The sequence below is a fragment of the Suricata suricatta genome, chromosome 4 (assembly GCF_006229205.1).
Source record: "Suricata suricatta isolate VVHF042 chromosome 4, meerkat_22Aug2017_6uvM2_HiC, whole genome shotgun sequence".
In the NCBI taxonomy this organism is placed as follows: Eukaryota; Metazoa; Chordata; class Mammalia; order Carnivora; family Herpestidae; genus Suricata; species Suricata suricatta.
In genome coordinates, this window is record NC_043703.1 from 118,058,696 (window position 1) to 118,080,132 (window position 21,437).

Genomic DNA, 21,437 nt, shown 5'->3' on the forward strand with positions numbered 1-21,437 from the left:
AAAAAATTTTTTTAATCACACAGAAGAATCCCAATGTATTTAGCAGGAAGGGATTAAAGAACAGATCTTCTTGATACGAAGGGCATGAACTAGAGGAGAGTTGATGTGCTTCAGCAGAGCCCCAGGTACAAACTTGGGGCTCAAAAAGATAATTGTTGAATTATCATTGTAGCAGAAATGGCATGTCCCTTGCTCCTAAAATTGGGAAAGGGAGAAGCTTTGGAAACAGAGACACAGAGAAGGCCATGGAGGCAGTTTTGCTTGTCCAAGGAGAACCAGCTTCCTACATGGCCACTGACCCCTAGGGTCAGCATAGCAGAGGGGTGAGCATAGCAGACACTACCTGGCCACTAGAAGCAGGGGAGAAACCTGGAATGGATGCTTTTCTGGTGTCTTCCAAGGGAGCCGTGCCCTGTTGATACCTTTTCTGGCCTCCAGAACTGTGAGACAATAAATTTGTCTCACATTTATTATCTGTTTTTACCTGTAATTATCAGTGTTCTAGGCCATTCGGTTTATAGTACTTGGTTGTGGCAGTCCTAGCAAACTATAAGCCTGGTGGTGAAAAGTAGATCAATAGCTGTGGCAGACACCTGTGTTTATCCCCCCAAAAGGCATTTCCCCTTCCTGCTTGCTGCAGGAGCCCCACTTTTGTCTGTGTCCATCTGCCGGGGCCCAACGCGTGACGGGGCCATGCAAGTGATCCACATCAATCACGGTGGTCTCTCTGCCATTCCGTTTACCATGTGACCCAATTCTGGCCACTAAGTCTCACTAAAAGGACTGCTGAATCCATGACCTAATTTAGCTGTTCTTGGATATTTCTCTGTCTCTAAAGCCCTGTTTAAAATAGTCAATGCAGACTGTCTCTAGCTGAATCTGGACAGATACTAAATTAATGATCAGTGGGGTTTCTAGACAACCTGATGGAGATGGTAACTGAATTGATGTCCTTGACCACACCTGGTCAGGTCTGTCCTTTCAGAGGCTAATCTTGACCTCCAGGGTTTAAATCTTATACTTAAAACCTTATCTGATACTTTATACTTAATACTTTATACTTTTATACTTTATACTTTCATACTTAAAACCTTATCTGATACTTTAAACCTTATCTGATATTTCCCTTATCTGATACTATTATGTCAATCTGACAAACACCTCCTGGGTATCTATATCAGGCAGTGAATCAGACAACATTCTAATCTAAGCACTTAAATTCAGGGATTTCCTAATCCATAACTTAATGCCACACTGTCTTCTCCATACTGTAACATGCACAAATCATCAGGTTAGAAGAGTAAGTCTGGGTCTGAGTTTTGCTGCACATCCTGTCAAACACAGAATAAGCTCACATCGAACGGTTTCCACAGTTAAAGCACACGTCCAGTCCTTGCTGTGCCAGAGGCTAATTGAAAACCTTAAAGGCAGAAAGGGTCTTCAGAGGGACAGAAAGAAGGGACAGAAGGGAGCTAGTAGACTTTGGGATATGGGCTTCATGCCACACCCTGCAAGGAGGGGAGAAGATTACATTTAGGAATGGCACAGGCTTTGACACTAGACCCAGGTTCAATGTCAGCTCCACGATGTACCAGCTATGTGACTTTGGGCAAATGACTTAGTATTTCTACACTTCAGTTTGAAAAACAGGAAATACAACTTAATATTCTTAAAAACTGTGCTTAACAATGAGGCAATCCAAGTAATGCACCCAGCATGGTGTCTTGTGACCAGCAGGTGACCTCTTAGGATATGTGTGTGGTTCTGAGTCACACATACAGAATGTCTGAAGTTTTATGTTTTTTCTTCACTGGAACAATTGGTCCACTGAGCATTAAAGAAACAACAAGACATGTTCCCATCAAACTGGTCATGTGGTCCTGTTACTTTCACCTCAGAGTGTGTCACAAACCGTTTCTCCCCATGATCTTCCATTTGGTTCCCCTGAATTAAAGTGATGGCTCTTAACTGGCCTCGCTGCCTCCATTCTCTCCCCATCCTCCAGTCCAACCTCCAGGGAGTCACCAGATTTGTCATTCCAGAGCAGGGGCTGGTTAGCTACAGTTCACAGGCAAATCCAGCCCACTGCCCGTTTTGTACATGCAGTGTTATTGCAGCAGAGACACACTCATTTGCTTATGCCCTATGGCTGCTTTGCCATTGACAGTGGCAGAGCTGAATAGCTGTAGCAGAGACTGTATGACCTGCAAAGCTTAAAATATTTACTGTCTGGTCCTTCACAGAAAAGTTTTGCTGGGCCCTTGGTAACTTGTTCTGGTACACTCCCTGCAGTAACTAGCCAGTCCCTCCTTTGACTTGGCTCAAGAGAAAGTCAATCCTGTGTTAGCTGGCCCTAGGCTATTTCCTGGCTCACCTCTCGCCATGCCCCTACCTGCAACTTAATCTCCATCCTCAGTGAATGAGTGTCCTCCAAGCACACCAGGCTCCTTTCATCCAGAACACCTCTATTCCCTTTCCATATAGAAAATTCTACCTCTTCTTCAGTATTCCTCCCTTAATGAAGCCTTCTAGAATTGCTCCCTCAGTCCTATCAAAGACACTTCTTCCTTGGAAGTGATATATAACCCACGAATAAATGGGATGTTGTAGATACTAGATATGGATCTTCATATCTGTCTTCCTCACTAGACACCCCCATGCTAACCTGTCTTGTCTCTCCATCCCTCCTGGAGTACCCTGTTCTTTCCCAGCATAGCATTTACCAAAGCTTGTAATTATGCATTTCTTTGTGTTTTTATCTCTCTAATGTCTGTCCCCTAACAACTTTGAGCTCTAAGAAGGCAGCCACCAGACTGTTAGATTCACCACCACATCACCATGGAGCCACATCAGCCTGAGGCCAGCCACACAGTAGTTCAGCTTGTTGAATAAGCAAATGATTGGACCAATGAAAAATAAAATGATTTCACTAATAAGTCAAATACAAATGAAAGAACCAAAGGCATCAAAGCTGTTACTTTCTGAACATTCAAGATATTGCCTCTCAGATCCTTCAGGTACTCCTGTGGTCCAGAAGGCCAGATGGGCATAGGCACCAATGATGGTTCTGATGTGGATATTTGGAGCACGTATACAAACGCTTACTCCTGGAATCAGTGTGGAACGTGTACATGGCCCCTTGCTGTATCGATAAATTCAGACCCTGCAGAATTGGAATAAAGCCACATGTAGGATTATATCATTGAGTCCATGTCTGCACTGAACTATAGAATTTCCTGGCCATACCCTCCTGAAGAAGGACATCCTCTAGTTCTTGTCTGTTGAGGAAGGATGGGCAAGGCTCCTGCAGTTTTTTCCCTCTGTCTCTAGGGAGAGCGTCCTGTCTGTCCATCACACCCATACCCAGCCAAAGGGTGATTGGGCCCCTCTGGGGCCCACTCTGAATCCATCCCTCCTCTTATATATGCTAACAGGATAGGGAAGGATTTTAGGCTAAAATGATCCTTCTCTGGATCACTCGTGCTGTGTCCTCCAGTACCAAGGGAATCTTCAAGCTTGAAATGTGACTCTTGAAAGATGTACTGTTCACTTTTCCTGAAATGCAAGCTCAAGATCAAGCTAATAATTCAGCAGAGTTGCTGCTTCATGCAGAGAAAAAAATATATATCCCAAGGCCATTTCCTGTGTGGCCTTTCTGATTCTGGACAGTGTCTCTCTGGAAGCCCCATCCATAAAGGCCCTCTGTGAAGGTATGTGCATTTCTCTGAGATGTATCCAAGAAGAGAAAAGATGCCATTTCAACCAAGGCAAATTTATGAAGTTGGCAGCTGAACCCTAATTCTAGCCTTGAGCCTCCGGGATGTCAGCACCATGAACTACGGCAAAGCTGAATTTCTTATTTAAGTCAAGCTTTTAACCCTCTGTGGTATCTACCTCTGGTCTGAACAACAAAAGAAACCTATGTATTAAAACACAGAGATTATCTCTGTCTCTAGATCTCAAAGTCTGTTGGACCTGTGTCCTTTAAGCCCAGTAACAAAGCATTTATAAGGAAATGTCAATCTGTTCCATTATTAAGAACTTCAATGGCAGTAACCAAATCGTCTAGGGCCATTCTAAGTTTAGGGTTGTCACTCTGGCAAATTGCTTTATCGTGTGCCTTCTATTTCCTTTAAGATCCAAACAACACTCTGTCTCCTTCTACAGATTTACTTTAGTCCCCAGTCTCCTTTCCCTCCACTCAGGTCATGTGTCTCACATCCATTTCAAAGCAAGTGTCCCTCCCTGTTCCCACACTGTGCTCTGAGTCCCTTTCCTTCCTCTACAGGCTTTGTGCCATCCACTGGCCTTACCACCCTGGTGTCTCCAGAGCACTCACTAATTCCCCACATGTGATGTGGGGCCCAGCACACGTGCTCTCTCCGAGAATATTTCAAAGATGAATTCAATAGATGATGTGTTGTATGTGATTCTGATTTGATCTGGATTTAACCACACTGGATGCTTCACACTGGGCATTGTGAAGGAAATTTTCTCTACCCTCCGTAATAATAGCTAATGATCTGAAGCACCTATGAAGGGCTTCTTTAATGATTTCCAACCATCAACATGGAAGCCATCCAGAACATGGGGAGAAATATTAAAAATCTGTGTGAAAAAGAAAAATGAACATGGAGATACTTCTTCCAGCATGCATAGTGCATTTGCGGCCCCTCTGTGGGGCCCACTCTGACTCCATCCCTCCTCATATATGCTAACAGGTCTTTCCAGCCCTGAGACACTCCTGCCACCCAAAACCTCTCTCTTGTTACTTCCAAAGCCAAGCTTCTGGAAAGAATTGCCTATACTTGGTATCAACACCTCCTCATTTCACATTTGTTCTTTAACCCACCTCATCTTCCAAACTCTCCTCACCAATCACCAATAGCTCCCTAATTCCCAAATCCATGGACACCACACTTCTTGTTTTAGTGGATTTCCACATGATTTGATGTTATTGAATCCTCCCTCCTGGATACTCTCCCCTTTCACATTCCAATCTCTCATCTCCTCCAGCCTCTCTACCCGGCCCCTTGCTGTCATCTTCACTAGGTTCCGCCCTTCCCCTCCCTCAGAGACCACCCACTCTCCAAGGCAGTCTGGTTCAGGCAGGTAGCTCGGGCTGGATCTGACTGCCTGGGCAGATATTATCTCAAGTCCATGACCTACTGCGCTGTGACCTCTGGCAAATGATTTGCTGCCCCGGCGCCTCCATTTATTCATTTATAAAATAGGTACAGTGATAGTCCTCCCTGGCAATGGTTACTGAGAGAATTTATACACATACAGTATTCAGAACACACAATATACACTCAATATGCATTGGCCGTCATAATTCCTCTTGAGATGCTCTCTCTCTCCTTGGGCACTGAGCCAAACCATGGCTCCATTCATTACCTCTTGTTAAAAGTTGGCCCTTGAGCCTTCTTTAAGACTTCTCTCCTGAAAGTCAACCTACAAACCAGTTGTTCACTAGACATGTCTTCCTGGCCATCCCTAAGATGCTTCAAGTTCAGTTTGTCTACAACTGAGCTTATCATCTTTTCCTGCAAGTTCCTGCAAGCCCCTCCTCCTTTGCCTCCTCCCCCTCCTCCCCATTAAGTCTCCTAATGAATCAAAGACCCACTATCCTTCCTCTTGGTTGCCCAGGCCAAAATCCCAGACTCATCCTAGGATTCCTGCCCTTCCCTTACTCCCCCATGCAATCAGTCACCAGAATGTGTCAACTTTATTGCCAGTGTATTTCTTGAGCTTGTGCCCAATTCCCCACCCTTTATGGCCAATGTCTCAGAGCCTTAGTATTTCTCACCTGGATGATAGTAAATAACAATAATACTAAAAATAATCTCCATCACTATTATCACATACTGATTACAGATCAATCACAGAAGCAGACACTTCACATACCTCATCATACATAATACTGAACACCATGCATTCTAGAGGGAGGAATTAGGGGTCCCTGTTTTCAGATGAGAAGATAGAGGCTCAGAGACGTTTGATAAATAGCCTGTTCTACAAAGATGATATCACCTCCAAACCCCAGACTCTTTCCACTCTTTAAAGTATGATGGAGTCCTAATTGGTCATCCTGCCCCCCATGTTATTCCTCTACAATATCTACTCCACTGCCAGAGGGTCTGTTTTGACAATGAGACTCTGATCCAGTCTCTCCTCCGTGTGAAACCCTGCAAGAGCCCTCCAGTGCCCACAGAATAAAATCCAAATTCTTAAAAAAAAAAAAAAAAAAAAAATCCAAATTCTTCAGCAAGACTCTCTCTGATGTGGTTACTTTGCCTACTTACAGATCTGCCTCCCTTCTCTCCATCCATGCCTGCTCCCTTCCTTTCTTGGAGCACACCATGCCTGCTCCCCTGACTATGCGGTATTCTTCCTGCTCCCTCTGCCTCTGATGTTCTTCTCTTCTCAGCAGCCTGGATGCCTCCACCTCAGCCTCCTAGACACGTGTCCTCTTTGACTCACCTGCTGTCCAAGCTGGGTGTAGGCGCCTCTCCTTTGGATGCCTACAACACTCAGTGATTGCCTCCAGCACAGAATTTTAGAGTGGCACCACCGTTGGTGGTTGAGCACCTGCTACACACCAGAGTTCCAAGTAGCCTCCAGCAATCTATATCTTACATTCAGAGAACTTACTTTATTTTTTTAAGTTTATTTATTTATTTTGGGGGTGGGGGCGAACACATGAGGAGGAGGGACAGAGAGAGAATCCCAAGCAGGCTCTGTGCTAACAGCACACAGAGCTTGATCCCAAGCAGGCTCTGTGCTAACAGACACAGAGCTTGATCTCATGAACCATGAGATCATAGCCTGAGCTGAAATGAGTCAGACACTTAACTGACTGAGCCAGGTGCCCCCAGAGAACTTACTTTAATGAGAGAGATGAATAGCAAAATGCTGTAAGCTATCTCTGAATGTCCTGTGTCCACACTGGACTGCTGAGGTTTTTGAGCAAGAGTATCTTGTTCTTCTCTGTGTCCCCAGGGCCTAGAACTGTGCCTGGCACAAAGGGTGTCAGGAAACACTGACAGCCTGAGCTGAGCAAACACATGGGAGCCACCAAGCTGTCTCTTTGAGCACACAAGCTTCCATCCGCAGGGACGCCCTTCACTTTCATGCATGTCTTTTCCAGACTCTGAAAGTCCAGGTCATTGCTTTTTGCATTTCCACGAGGTCCTCACCGTGCATCCTACTTTACTGTGCAGCAGAGTATAATGGAGAATTTCCAGGCCAAACGTCCCTGTCCCACATAACTGGCCCACTGAGAGATGAAAGGACCGAGTCCTCATAGCAGGAAAGTGGCAGTGCTAACTCCCCTTGCAGTGCTCATTTTGCCCACCCACAGCTTCCCCATTATATCTCACCATAGGGAGAAAGGGTGCTGCTGTCAGAGGGGGCTCACCCAAGTGGCACGAAGGATAGGAGTTTCAGGAAAATAACGCACGCATATTCCAGCAAGCTGCCCATCCTTCCCTCTCCTGTGGGCTGCTGGGGCCTGTCTTTTCCCAATAAACTAAAGGAGTAAAAGGACAAGTCAGCTGTGTTTGTGGAGGTGCCCAGAGGAAGACAGCTTTAGGCAGCCCTTTTGATCAGGGGTCCCGTTCTGAAACAAGATCCCCTGACATCTGTTCCCTGCGGCTACTGACCATCTGAATGACACAGGCAGGAGGGTACAGGGCAAAGGGGAGAAGCTTAAGTTACAGCAGGTGTTGTGTCAAAAGCCTCTTTTCTTCCGAGTTTACGGTGACTTCTCTGTTGAACAGCACTTCCGCTTCATCTCACCTCAGAGGACAAAGCGCAAGCTGCCCAGATGATCAAAGAGGAGGCGAACAGAGGTATTGGTCCCCAGAGCAGAGAGCTTCTGACTGCTTCGAACCCCTAAGAAGGTAATGCCTCAGACATCATGCAGGGAGATGGAAGGGGACAAAATGAAGATGAAATGGCCATTCCCACCCACAACTCACCCCCGCCCCCCAATCCTAATGCCTGTACTTTCCTTATTGCAAACTAGATTTCCTAAGGGCATCTTTGATGATAATATGACCATCCTGAAACTGTCTGGGGCTGTGGTGAAGGGCTCAGAGTCTGGTGGCCTGATTGGACCCCAGGTCTGCCCATCAGCTGTGGGCGGGATCCCAATTCCTCCTCCAATACCAACCACAGGAGGTGGTAGTGAGGAACTAAGTAATGAATGCAAGCAAAGCCAGGTGGCACCTGCCCCAGGGGCTACTATTCTAATCACCTACCAGCCACCACTCAGGGGGCCACTTTGCCTGGAGGGCTGATCTTCCTCAGAAAGGACCACCCTTCCCTCTGGCTCTGTTCCCTGACCAGGGAATGAGTCTTCCTCGGCACCCATGTCTTCTCTGTCACTAGCACACTGTGCTGCCCTGGCTGGTTTTCTCTCCCTGCAGGCCCTGAGCATCCTGAGGGGGAGATGTGACTTTCATGCTGGGGCGTTCATTCACTCATTTATCACTTACCAAGTGCCTCCTACACGGCAGGAGTCACTTAGTGGTAAACAAATGAGGGAAGTCTTGGAATGACCTCCAGAAACACCTTTATCAGTGGTCTGATCAGCAAGCACAGGTACCCATTCACCAGTGCTGAGCCTTATGCAAAAGGCCTCAGGGTCAAAGAGAAGGGCTAGGAACACAAATGCAATCCCCAGCCAGGTGGTTGCCCAAGCAGTAGATCTACTAGGGCCACGTGCTGGATTTCATGTAAATCAGGGCTGATCAATGTACCCACCACCACCCTTCTCCTTTCTTCCTTCCTCCCTCCTTCTCTAAATCCAGAGAAACCTAGCAATTGTGCAGCAATTCATACAGACTTTTGGATGCTCTAAAGGTAATGTTCAAAAGCCCAGACTCGGGAGAGGCCATCCAGCAGTTCGTCAGCCCGGGCTTTGAAAGCAAAACAAAACAGTGCACAACAACCATTGCAGCTTTGTGACTGTGGTTTCCTTGCTTACTAGAGACAGTGTCCCTCCCACAGCCCCTGGGCTCAGGTCCCATTGCCCCGGAGGAAACAGACCAGTATAGACAGGAGGGAGAGCCATCATTCGAAGAGCTCAGTAAGCCTGAGCTTAAGACGCCCACTCCATTGTCTCCCCAAAAACAGGAACAGGCTCCTGGAGTGTTGAAAAGTTCATCACCACCCTCCAGGCTCATCACCAGCCTTCATCATCACCTACCTCTGCATCTCTCAGGTCCTTTCTTGGCCTCATACCACACATGTACTATTACCCCCATGCTCACCAGTACCCCCCAAACCCAGTAAGCTCCTACTTTTCAATTAAGACCCAACTCCAATATCCTCTTCTTTCTAAAACGTCTCCTGACTCCTTACTAGATGGTGCCCTTCAGCCCCCAGGTCTCTGCTCATATCTCTTACTCCACTTGACACACTCTGATGACCTGTTCATGTGTCCATCACACATCACGAACTAGGACCGTAATGATACGGACCGCATCCTCTTCATGTTCATGTCTCTGGCCACTCAACACTGGCTACTTACTTATCCCATGTGTATTCCAAACCCACTCTGACACTTCAAGGTCCCATCTAGTTTAGTCTAAACCAAATGCCCCTTTACAGCAACAGATTTTCACGAAGAGGCAAACACCAGAGGTAGATTTCACAGGGACCACAGCCTAAGACCTAAACAGGTGAGGTGTCTTTCCCTAGAATCAGACATACAAGTAGGAACCAGCTTCATTAAGAATCTGCCTGCTGGTCAGTTAAGAGGTAATGCTCAAGGTGGCGGCCAAGGTGTGATGTCAGAGAGCAAAAAACTTGGCACTGGACCTGAGATTCCTGTTCTCGGCTAGTTTACCTACTGGACTAGATCTTAAAAGCCTCAGTAAAAATGCAGGTGATGCCCCCAAAGATCTTGGGTCCAACTTTTACTCTAGTCATTAGCACCCAGGGGAATCTATCTGTTCCTCAGATGAGCCAGCTCATAACACAGGCAAGGGGACAATGCCCGGAGGCAGTAAGTGTGGTGCACAGGGGGACAGTGATGCCCCAGGGGATCTGAGGGGTCCCCAATGAGTTGAGGGACAGGGAGGTTCTCACCCTGCTCCACCCTCAAAAGCAACCTTACCAGAGTATTTCTGTGATCCCCTAACAAAATGCAAAGCCTTGCACATACCAGGTAACCTCATCCCACTGAAACTGGGGGGTCGACTTGCCAAAACAAGCAAACCCAGGGGAGCCACAGCTGTGGGGGTCAGCTATGGAAGAAGGCAGAAGACACAAATGTGCAGGTATTTGTGCAAGGCCTTCTGGCCTACAGAGCAAGTGACCAAGGGAACAGCAAGGAGGGGGCTCTGCTTTCAAAGGCAGGGCTGCATTCAGGGAAGTAAAAGATTCCAAGTGGGTAAAGTGAATAGCTGTAAACTCAGCATCTGACATTACACATAACTCAAATGGGAGGTCAGGGACTGGTTCCAAACCTGGTTCTCCAAAACCCCGTATGGGTCATTAAATTCTCTTAACAAGTTTACCTTTAATATATAAATTGTCCTTATAATGCTTGGAGAGCAAGTGTACTCTACACTGGATCAAGTGTAAGGTAGCAGACCCAGCTGGTGGCATTCACCCATCTGTCACACATTCGTTGACTGACTTCACCAATATTTATGTGCCAGGTGCACACTGCAAAGGGCATGTGCTTGCAAAGGACAAAGCTGGAGTCAGATGGTTCCTGACCCCAAATTTGCACCTCTTGCCCCAGGCAGGTGTACTGACTCCACACCCTCCTTCCCAAACAGTAAAGGCTGTTTTGACCCTAACCTTAGGGTACACTTAAGGCTCCATTTAGCATCAAGTTCACTGGTGCTGACTCTGCACTGTGGTCTGACCCCAGTGTCCTGTCTCTCTGAGGATGGGTTCTGGGCAAGGAGGAGAGGAGAAGACTAAGAGATGCAAAAAATAATGGCACAATCTTAGATCACAGGTGTAGTAAGGGTAGAAAAGCCAGTGGACTTCGGCTCTTATTAATGCACACAACTAACCCCAGCTCATGTTTACTGAGCACTGACCACTAGTTGTCCGTGTGAATCATGGCCCTACTGCCATTCCGCCTATTAGCTGTGTGACTTTGGGCAAACTTCTCAGCCTCTCTCTACCTCCTGTTTCTTTGTCTGGAAAACAGGGCAATACCAGTTCTAACTTTAAAGGGACATTATGAGGAGCAAATGAGTAAAAACATAAAATGCTAAACTTGAACCATGTCCTGGCTCGGGGGGTGGCCATCAGTATTAAGATGAACAATTATTATCTCATTAGTTAGTTACACCAGTCTGCAGAGAAGACAGACTGTTCCTTCCTCTTTTACCAATTAGGCTTTGAGAGACTGAGTCAACTTGCTCATGGTCAAGGTCACAGAGTTAATAAGTGGCAGAGTTGGGATTTGAATGCAAGCTTAACCACCCAAGTATGGTACTGTGCTAGTTCGGTACCTAGAGACCAGTGTGGGGTGAGAAAGGGATCCCTACTGTAAACACTACAGGATAGATATATTGAAAGAAAAAGGCAGAGGAGGGCCAGAGCTGGGGCAGCTGGGAGCAACAGAACTGCTGCAGAACTGAGAAGAATGCCTCACACGGCAGGGGACTTGAGCTCTAGTCTCAGAGAATGATGATGAATTTGCCAAGGAGGAGGAAGGGCATTCCAAAAAGTCAGGACCTAGAATACCAAAACAGTAAACTGTGTGGTAAGGCAGGTGCTTCAAGATGTGGAAAAAGATGAGGCTGGGAAGGTAAGTTGAGGCTCTACTGTGAACAGCCAGGTGAATGAATCAGTGTTGGAGATAAGATGTTATTCTGAAAGATAGCGATTCTCAAACTTTAATATTCACAGGATCTACCTTTGGCGCTTGTAAAACATGCAGATTCCCATCCTTTCTGTTAGCACCGGGGAGCCGACAAGGGTATTGAGACAGGGTAGTAGCACGGCCCGCTGAGGTTCTAACAATAAAATTCTGGCACTGGAATGTGAGATCTGGGGACAGAGGCTGGTATAATCAGCCAAACTGGAGCAGATAAGAGGATGAGAGCTGGGAATAATAGCACTCTTCATGAACTGATACATTACACCAGGGTTTCTCAACTGCAGCACCACTGACATTTGGGGCTGGATAATTCTTCGCTGTGGGGGGTGTCTGTGCATCGCAGGCTATTTAACAGCATCCCTGACCTCTGCCCACCAGATGAATAGCATCCTCTCTCACTTACATGTTGACAGCCAAAAATGTTTCCAGACATTGCCAGATGTCACTGGAGAGGCAAAAATGGAAACCCAGTTGAGAACAACTGCTTTAAGCCCTCCAGTCCCTACTTTACAGACAGGAGCTCCAGCCACTGAGATTAACTGCCTCTGGGGAAAGAGACTCAAGCCAGCCTTCTGGGGCAGAATTATATATTTTTGGAGAGACTGGATGAGGATTAGATGTTGAAAGAGTGAGGGTCAACGGTGAAACGTCAAGGCTTGCCACTGAACTTCGAGGATAGTAGGAACTAAATAAATGATTTGGATTTGAAAACCATCAAGATGCATTTGCTCAAAAAAGAAAAAGTCTGATCCTCCATGGTGTGAGCCGGAGGGAGGTGATGCGGTCCTGCTCACTCCGGATAGAGAAACCCAGTATAGGCCTGGATGTGAGAGATGTAATATAAATCAACTGGTATTCAAATCCTGTTTGAGCCCCTTCCCAGCTGTGTGGTCCTGAACCTCTCTGCATCTCATTTTGCCCATTTGCAAAATAGGCGGAGTCCCTACTCAGAGGCTCGATGTGACCACTCAGGCAGTTAAAAAGAGCAAAATGGCAAGCTAGCACAATGTGGTTGGCCCTCCTCTCCTTCGGAGAGCTATCATTACGTCCACGCCTCACTTGCGTCCGGGGTCCGGTGCTCCCCTCGTTCCTTAAAATCGTGGGGAACCCAGACAGAGCAGCAAGGAGCCAACTGCGCCCTTCCCCACCAGCAGAGCGTCCCACTGAGGCTTTAGGGGGCGCCAACAGCCTTTCCACTCCCCAGTCCGCTGATTCCGGGGTCCTGGGGGTCGCCAAAAGCGCACGGCGAACTGGGTGCCTCCAAAAGGGGTGAGATCAGTGAGTTCAACATGCGCCACAGAAATTTTGGGCAGGTCCGCACCCGGCCGGCCCGGGGTCAAAGCCGGTCGCAGCCGCGGGCGGGCCAGGTCAGCCCGCGTTCCTGGAGGCGGAGGAGGAGGGAAGCGCCGAGATTTGGGAAGGAAGGACCCGCTCTCCGAAGCCAGGCTGCAGAGGCGGAGAGCTGAGAGTCTGGGGCTCGAGAAAAAGAAGCTGGGGTCGGGGGAAGCAACAGGAAAATTGGAAGAGGAAGCAAAAAAGAAAGCGCTGGGAAGCAGAGTTCCCTCGGGGACCCAGCCTACAACACCTGGGCAGGGGGTCAGGAACAAAGGAGCGGCTTCAGGTCAAAAGTGCTCTGGGTGCTTCCGAAGAGGGGGCGCTCGGGGGACACCCAGGCCCGCTGAGGATGCCCGGCGCCCCAGCTCCCGGGGCGCCCTCTCGGGCGCCGCTTACCTTCGCGGGAGCCGCCGGCGCGCACTTCCGGGGGCTGCGCTCGGGGCGCGCGGAGCTGAGCCGGGGGACCTGGAGCCGATCACCGAGGGGAGGAAGCGGCAAAGCGGTGCCCCGGGCTTGGTCTGGCACTGACTCCTCGGAAAGAAATCCCGGTGGAGGAGCTGCCAGGGCTGGCACGGGGCGCGGGGTCCTAGCCTCGGCGCTCGCGGGCGGCCGCACCGAGCCCCGCAGACGCTGGAAGAACCCGAGTCAGTGGGAGGAAAAGGTTGTCTCATTTCCTTCGGTCTCCCCCCTCCTCCACCCCCTCGGCTCCGGACCTGCCCTCCCTCTCCCCCGCCCCCTTCCCCAAGCCAGCGGCCCATGTGGGCGCTGGAAAGACGGGAAACCTGAACGGCTGCGGCGTGCGGCGCCTCCCTCCACGCCAAGTTAGTTCATGTTCCCCAACTCCTGCTGCCTCCCCAAGCTTCCGCCCCTCTCCAGGGCTGAGGAAGGTTCCCCATCCGCCGTCCCCACCCTGTCCCAAAGCTCTAGCCTTTCCCCCTGCTGGGATGAGTCCAGAATCGAAAGCAGACCTCCTGGCTCTTGCCAGCATCCATCCTCTCATTCCTGTCCCGTCGCCTGCTTTGAGCCCCTATTAAACCACCTAACCCAGACAGGATGTAAGTACTTACTTTGTTAAATTTGATCAACTTTTTTTCCCCCATGGAAGTTTAAAGCCTGATGCATAATCTCGAAGGAATGTTCATTTTTTATCAGAAGAAGAGCGCTGAGGTTTTTGTTTTGCCTTGCTTATTCAGAGTTGAGGTTCTGTTTGTTAAATTCAGCAACCATTTATGCAGAGCCTGACAGGCGTTGAGCTTGGCGCTGGCAACGCACAAATAATCAGAAGGGCATGTTGTTCTGGACAGTCGTCCTGGGTGACTAGTACAAGCAGAGAGGAGGTCCAGGGATGCTGTGGTCTCTTAACAGATAGGTCATTAAAAATAGCATGGGCAGAGGCTAGGAGAAATGAGAAAGCCCCATCAGGAGACAGTCTAGCAGAGAACATGTCAGAGTGTGGAGTAGTAGCGGGGAAGGGGGAAGAGACTTTGGATCCAGTCTATCAAGAAAGGATTCCAACAGCAGGGCCCAGTGGGGTGGAATTGACAAGACCTGGGGACCAAGAGCTCCTGGGGCAGATGAGGAGACAATGAATGGAAGAAGGAACTTCCAGACCTCAGTGACCAGTGGATGAACGGATACCAGGGTGCCTTCTAGAGCTGCTACCCAAGTGTGTTCCCAAGACTGTCTGTATTAACATCAGTTGGGAGCTTATTAGAAATAGAGACCTTTCAGTCCCACTTGACCTACTGAATCAGAATCTGCATTTTAGCGAGATCTCCAGAGAATCACATGTGCACTACAATTTTGGAAGCACTTCTCTCTAGATCACTGACTGTATACAAGAGTGACTGCATATTAAACTATGAAGCCCCTACTGTATATTAGAAACAACTGGAGAGCTTTAAAAACTATGATGAGGCCCCTGTTCCCCTCCCTTAAATGCGTATTTAATTGGTTTGGGGTGGGGCTCCAACATCAGTATTTTTGAAATGCTTTCCAGATGATCTAATACAGTCAAGATTGAGGACCACTGTTCTAGACTTATTCAAGAGCTACTTCATTTAATCTTGAAATGCACCTCTTCAGAAAAGAAAAGAACACTCATGTCTAAATGAAAATGTAAAGACTAATTATCTCGTTCCCACACAGAGGTAACTGGTCTGCTTGAAAGGACCCCTGTTTCCTAAATTCATCAGGGAAGCAATTCTAGCCTCAGATGGCGGCTAAATTACTCTCTGAACTTGGGTGCTACGCCCCCCTCAGGTCTCAGTCTCCTTATCTGTAAAATACATACCTGACTAACTCCAGATTTCATGCTCTGGCCTGTACAGTGCCATGATCAGAGATCCCCCTAACTCTTCAGCTTTACCAGCAGGCATATGGAGAGGCGTTGTTAAGAAGCGGGTTTTCCTGGAGTAATATGTGTGCCAGCCCCCTGCACGGCCATGCATGTACATGAGGGATCAGAGGACTGTGTGCTGAGCACAGGGCTACACACATAATTGGTGTTCAGTAAACGTGTGCTAAACATATGAATACATAATTAAATACACTAATGCCAATAGATGACATAGACTTACCATAGTCTGGCCCTAATCCAGAGCCTATGCATTTGCCTGCCCCTAGACCTGGACAAAGGATATTTGGAAATACTCTGACCCATGAACCTAGCTTTGGATTTACAATGACAGCTGTTAAGAACTACTAACATTTGTTGACTACCTAGGACACACAGGGCATTGGACTAAATACTCTGCTTAGGATCACCTCATTTCATTATAGTGAAGGTCACTGTTGAGCCCCTGCATTGCAGCTGGTTTTAGGAGCCACAGACATAGAGGGACGAGAGCTGCCATCTAAGGCAACCCCTGGGTCTGGTTGTATAGCTCGACACGAGAGACTCAAGAACCCTGTTGGGGGTCTTATGGCTCATTCTCCAGAACATACATCTTTGCTTAGAGACCAGCTTTGAGGGAATGGCTTTGGAGTGACTGCTCCAGGGTCCTACAGAACCAGGTGCTCCCAGAAGCTATCTCAGATGACCCGGTGGGCTACGGCTGAGCCTTGGGAAAGGACTGCTCGAAGCTGCGGCCTTCAGTGAAGTGTGTGGGTGTGCGCGTGTTGTAGGTGTGCTGGACTCTGTTGCCAAGCCCCGCGCCCTTCCTTTTCACGTATCTTTCTTTTAATCCTCATAGCATCCTGACAGATTAAGTACTCTTGTTTTCCTACTGTATAAATGAGAAAACTGAGGTGTTATAAAGTGAAGATCCTTTTGTCCCTGCAGCTAACCTCCTTAGGTGGTACATGTCCACCACCATCCCTGCCCGACCCTGCCCCTTCCGTGGAAAAGAGACTCTTTACTTCAGGTCCCATTCGCTTGTACAGTTACATATCATGAAAGCTCTCTATGCTTTATTTTCCCACCTGTAAAATAGCTGTCTGTGATTGCCTTTTTATTCAGGTATGGTGTGTGGCTTGACACCCCATTGCCTGAGAGGTGGTGAGGGGACATAGCCTATAGACTAAGAGAAATTGAAAGTAACTGGGGTCTCATCTTATTCATCCCAGCATGAGAAGATCCAGCATTTCTTTAATAGAACAACTATCATAAAAGAGGAAGTCTTATTTTCCATCTCTAGGAGGACGTCATGAAAGAAAAGCGTGACACAGCGATTCAGATGTTAGGTCAGACGTAAGGAAGGGGCATGAGACCCCTTTGCCAGACCAGGGCAGATGCTCAGTGGCCGCCTTGCAGAGCTGCTCCCCCTGGGCCTGTACGGTCTTCTGGACTGGCCTGAAGAGCAGGGGGTAGATGAGCACAAAAGCCGGGGTTGAGATCCGGAGAATCAGCTGGGCAGGGGCAGAGGCAGGAGGGAGCCCATGTGCGGCACAGGTGCAGCCTCCAGCTCTAGGTACAGCCATGGGTGGGGAATTAGAAAGAGGAAAAGATCTTTCCCAGGAAACCAGGATCTGAAGTAACCACTCCATGGTCCAGGTTCAGGCCTGTGAGCTGGGCTCATGTGTGAGCAGCCTTGCTGGTGTGGCTGCCAGCAGGCCTGGTCCTCCCCACGGGGTGTGCAGGGCCCCCAAGGTCCTGGTGCTCAGAACAGGGCTCCGCCAGCCCATACACTGACGTCCTTGGCTACAGCCTATCCGACTCATGGGAAGGTTCTTTCAGTTAGCACAAAGGAGATGGTAGTTCTAACCATCAGTGAGGGGACACTGTGACATTCCTTCAGCAACAACATCTTGATGCCAGAATCAGATAGGAGAATCCATGTGTCCATGTCACCACTGGGCCCCACAGATTAGAGGACCAGGACCCCAGACACATCCTGCTGCTTCCACTTCCAAAACTCCTGTCCGTGTTTCTATGACAGCAATGTGACCATTTTACAAAAAGTTTGTGGTGGCAAATTTTTCTACTGGTTTTTGACTCAAACAAAAATATTATCTCAGACTTTAATTATCCCTATTTTATTTATAGGGAAACTAAGGCACAACATCCAAAGGCAGACAACGGATTAAAGCCAAACTACCAGCTGAACTAAGGTGCGACCTCCAGGCCCTTATGCTTCTACCCCAAAATGACGAGCTGCAGCAGTGAGCTATGAACAGGTCTGTCCTCAGTCCAAACCATCCATCCCTGTGCAGCCCATTTATCTACCAGTGCAGGTCAGTTAACTGCCATTTTCCGCACTTGCCCTTCACAGGGAATTGTTGAGACACCATAGGGAACTGACACATGACACCCAGTCCTCACTTGGGGAGTGTTTTGTAAGAATAAGCTGGGGGCGCCTGGGTGGCTCAGTCGGTTAAGCCTCCAGCTTCAGCTCAGGTCAGATCCCACGGGTTCGAACCCCGCGTCGGGCTCTGTGTTGACAGCCAGCTCAGAGCCCGGAGCCTGCTTCAGATTCTGTGTCTCCTTCTCTCTCTGCCCCTCCCCCTCTCATGCTCTGTCTCTCTCTGTATCAAAAATAAATAAAACATTAAAAAAAAATGTTAAAAAAAAAAAAAGAATAAGCTGGATGTCAGACCAGACCAATGGAATCAGAATCTCTATGGGTGGGACTTTTTTTTTTTTAACCTCTACAGGTAATCAAAACATGCAGTCAGGATTGAGAACCATTTTGTAGGAAATGCAGAAACAAAACCTAGGTCCTAAGAGATGAGAAGTTTATAAAACAGTAAGAAGCTCAGTCTAGGAGTGGAGAGTTTCCAAAACTCAGCAGGAAAAGGAAAATACTAAAATTGCTCCCTCATCCAAAGCATGTGAAGACAATGCCAAACTGACAAAAATCCCTAGATTTATCTCAGCCTTGAGTGAGTGAGGTCATCCCCACATGGTCAAGCGTAGGAAATCTGATTCTGGTCCAAGAAGGTACAAATGATTGAAACCAGAATCCTTGCCCCTTCTGCATGGCATTGCTATTTATAAGAAGCCTTCAAAAGTCCAGCGCTTATGAATTCCAGAAGTAGTAAATGATCTCCAGGAGCGACAGAGCAAGGCAGTCATGTAAACCGAATAATGAAAGACAAAGGAAATTGCCTCATGGCCCAATGAGAGGCTAATGGATGTTCAGACAGAGACACCAATGTGTCACCATTAATGATGTCACTCTGGGAAAATCAAGAGGCCGGAATTTTTTTTTTTCAATGCTCTGCCCCATGGTCATTTCACGTTTATTCATCTTATTCATCTTACAAAAGTGAACTTGAAAAGAAAATGTGTAATTGTTTAAAATATTAGTTTGGGGAAACAGGACAATTTCTTTTTCTTTCTTTTCTTGTTCTTCTTTTTTTTTTTAACCCACTGTCTCATTTTTGCCATTACTTCCCTGGCGAAGAAAAGCGATTTCTGGGATTTCTGTCATTAACCAGATGGCATTTAAATTCATTCATTCCACAGCAGCCTGCTGAAATGAAACTGCTCCTTTGATAGTATTAGCTACTAACACCTACCTCCCAGACAGAGAAGGTCAGAGAATGCAGCGCCACACACTTAAACAGGCCAACTCTTACCAACTTTTTACAAGTGCTAATGTATGCCTTTAATCACCAAGTAAATCAATGTTGATGGCTAGGTCCTCTCTGAAGTTCTATTTTCCAGATGTAGATGACCAAATTATAATATCCATGTGCCCAAGCTTTCTCTTCCTTTTCTGCAGGTGAAGTTTTACCTCTACAGAGAAATATGAGGGCGTGCTGGGCACACCAGTCAGTTGTTTCAAAGAAATTTTAATAGACTGCTACATATTCTAGCCAAGGAATAGAAGCTGTACAGCTGGGTCCTCCCTTCCCCCAGTGTGCTAATCACCTCTCCCACCTTTCTTAAAATGTTGTGCGCCCAGAAGGGATGAGATAATGAGGAGCAAACAGCAATTAAACATCGCCTCTCTTCTGTTTCAAAATGGAGGCTTGTCTCTCATGGTTTTATTTCTGTCGTGGGCCCCAGTCAGAAGAATGGAAATCTAAATACTCTTGGCTCAACCCCTGTATCTTACTTGGAGTACTAGAGTAGAAATCAAAACATTTCTCTAGCCAGTTGCTGCTGCCCAATACATTACCTCTGATTAATGATGGCTCGTGGCCATCGAAACATATCCACCAGTTAAACCATAAACATAGCTTAGTATAAACTTTGCATCTTTTTTTTCCCCCTCCATTTTCCATGAGGAGATTCCTGTGCCCAGGCTGACACCTCTTTTACTTTCTTCATCTCTGCCAACAGGGTAAATAAACATGAACAGAACTTGAGTAAATCATCCATACAAACACTCTCTCTAAACAACAGCAAGCCACTGTAAAAGTGAGAGGTTGCAATTATTAAAAAAAGATGAAAAGATGAAACTGTGAAGCATGCCTAGTGAAATTGCTAATAGTTGTCCTTTAAGAAAATGCAAGTTAGATCTTTTAGCCATGATATATATGACCCTAAAAAGTTATCCAAAAGATAAGTATCTTTCTACTTTTATATTGAAAATACCATGGACTCATTATAAAACTGAGACATCTTACTATAATTTTAGTCTCATTACCTATTTGAAAATTATGCTTTGGGGCACCTGGGTGGCTAGGTTGGTTAAGCATCCAACTCTTGATTTCCGCTGAGGTCATGACCTCCCAGTTTGTGTGCTGGAGCCCCACAGTGGGCTCTGTGCTGACACTGAGGATCCTACTTGGGATCCTCTCTCTCCTTCCTCTCTGCCCCTCTTCCTCAAAATAAGTACACATTTTTAAAAAATTACGCTTTAGAGGCACCTGATTGGCTCTGTTGGTTAAGCATCTGACCTGCTCAGGTCATGATCTTGCAATTCATGAGTTCCAGCCCTGCATTGGGCTCTGTGCTGACAGCTCAGCGCCTGGAGCCTTTGTCTCCCTCTCTCTCTGCCCCTCCCCTGCTCATGCTCTGCCTCTCTCTCTCTCTCTCTCTCTCTCTCTCTCAAACATAAATAAACATTAAAAAAATTACACTTCATATGTGGCAAATTAAAAGTCACATTTTTGGAGGAATAAGAAGTACTAGAGCTTAAAGCAGAGTCTAAAACTTAAAGTGTTCAACCTAACAGTGTCACCGAACTAGACACTGTGGCCTCACAAGACGACCTGCAGTGATAGCAAATCCCTCCAAGACTTGTGTCCTATAACCGTGAAAGGGGTGCGCTTGAGAAAATCATAGACAAATTATAGCGAGTTGGTCCGAGAGAGACATGGGCAAACAGGACAGACAACAAAATGTACCAAACTGTTCAGTTCCTTGAAGAGAGTGCACTAACCTAGGGCTTAAACTAGAGCGATTTGTATTACTCACCTGGTCTGTGCAACCAGCAGCCAGGCAGCCTTCTCTGTGCACAGCTGATGGAGTTTGGATCTACTCTGGGTACCAACGAGGAGTTAAGATTATGGTCCGAACAGAAGAAGAGATAATCAATGAAAGCCTTGATTCATTAGCTTCACCTAAAAGTCCACACTTGGAATTCTTTAAATTAGTGAGTTTGATTAATGTATTTACAATATGGCCCATTTGCTTTATTTCTAATGGTTTAATGCACGTCTCAGAAGCACACGGTTCACTTGTAATGAGATGTGCAGGGTGACAGAGCTTCCACACAGATTAGTGGCCTAAAGCCCCTGGGCACGCAGGAAGTTTGGTCAGGTTAGGGGGTCTTCTCTGCCCTTCAAACCCCTGCTTGCCAGAACATCCTTCCTTGCTCTACTTCCTTTTCCCTTGTCTTTGATCTTCCCC

At 47.2% G+C, this 21,437-nt stretch overlaps 1 protein-coding gene across 2 annotated transcripts in view; it reads right to left on the minus strand.

The window, feature by feature from the left end:
* Nucleotides 1-13,864, minus strand: part of EVA1A (eva-1 homolog A, regulator of programmed cell death) — a 46,556-nt gene extending 32,692 nt beyond the window's left edge. For both annotated transcript variants that reach the window (XM_029937682.1, XM_029937681.1), the window contains exon 1: nucleotides 13,589-13,864. The gene's annotated coding sequence lies outside the window, so the exon portion shown is untranslated. The remainder of the gene's footprint in view (nucleotides 1-13,588) is intronic.
* Between the last annotated feature and the right edge of the window lie 7,573 nt (nucleotides 13,865-21,437).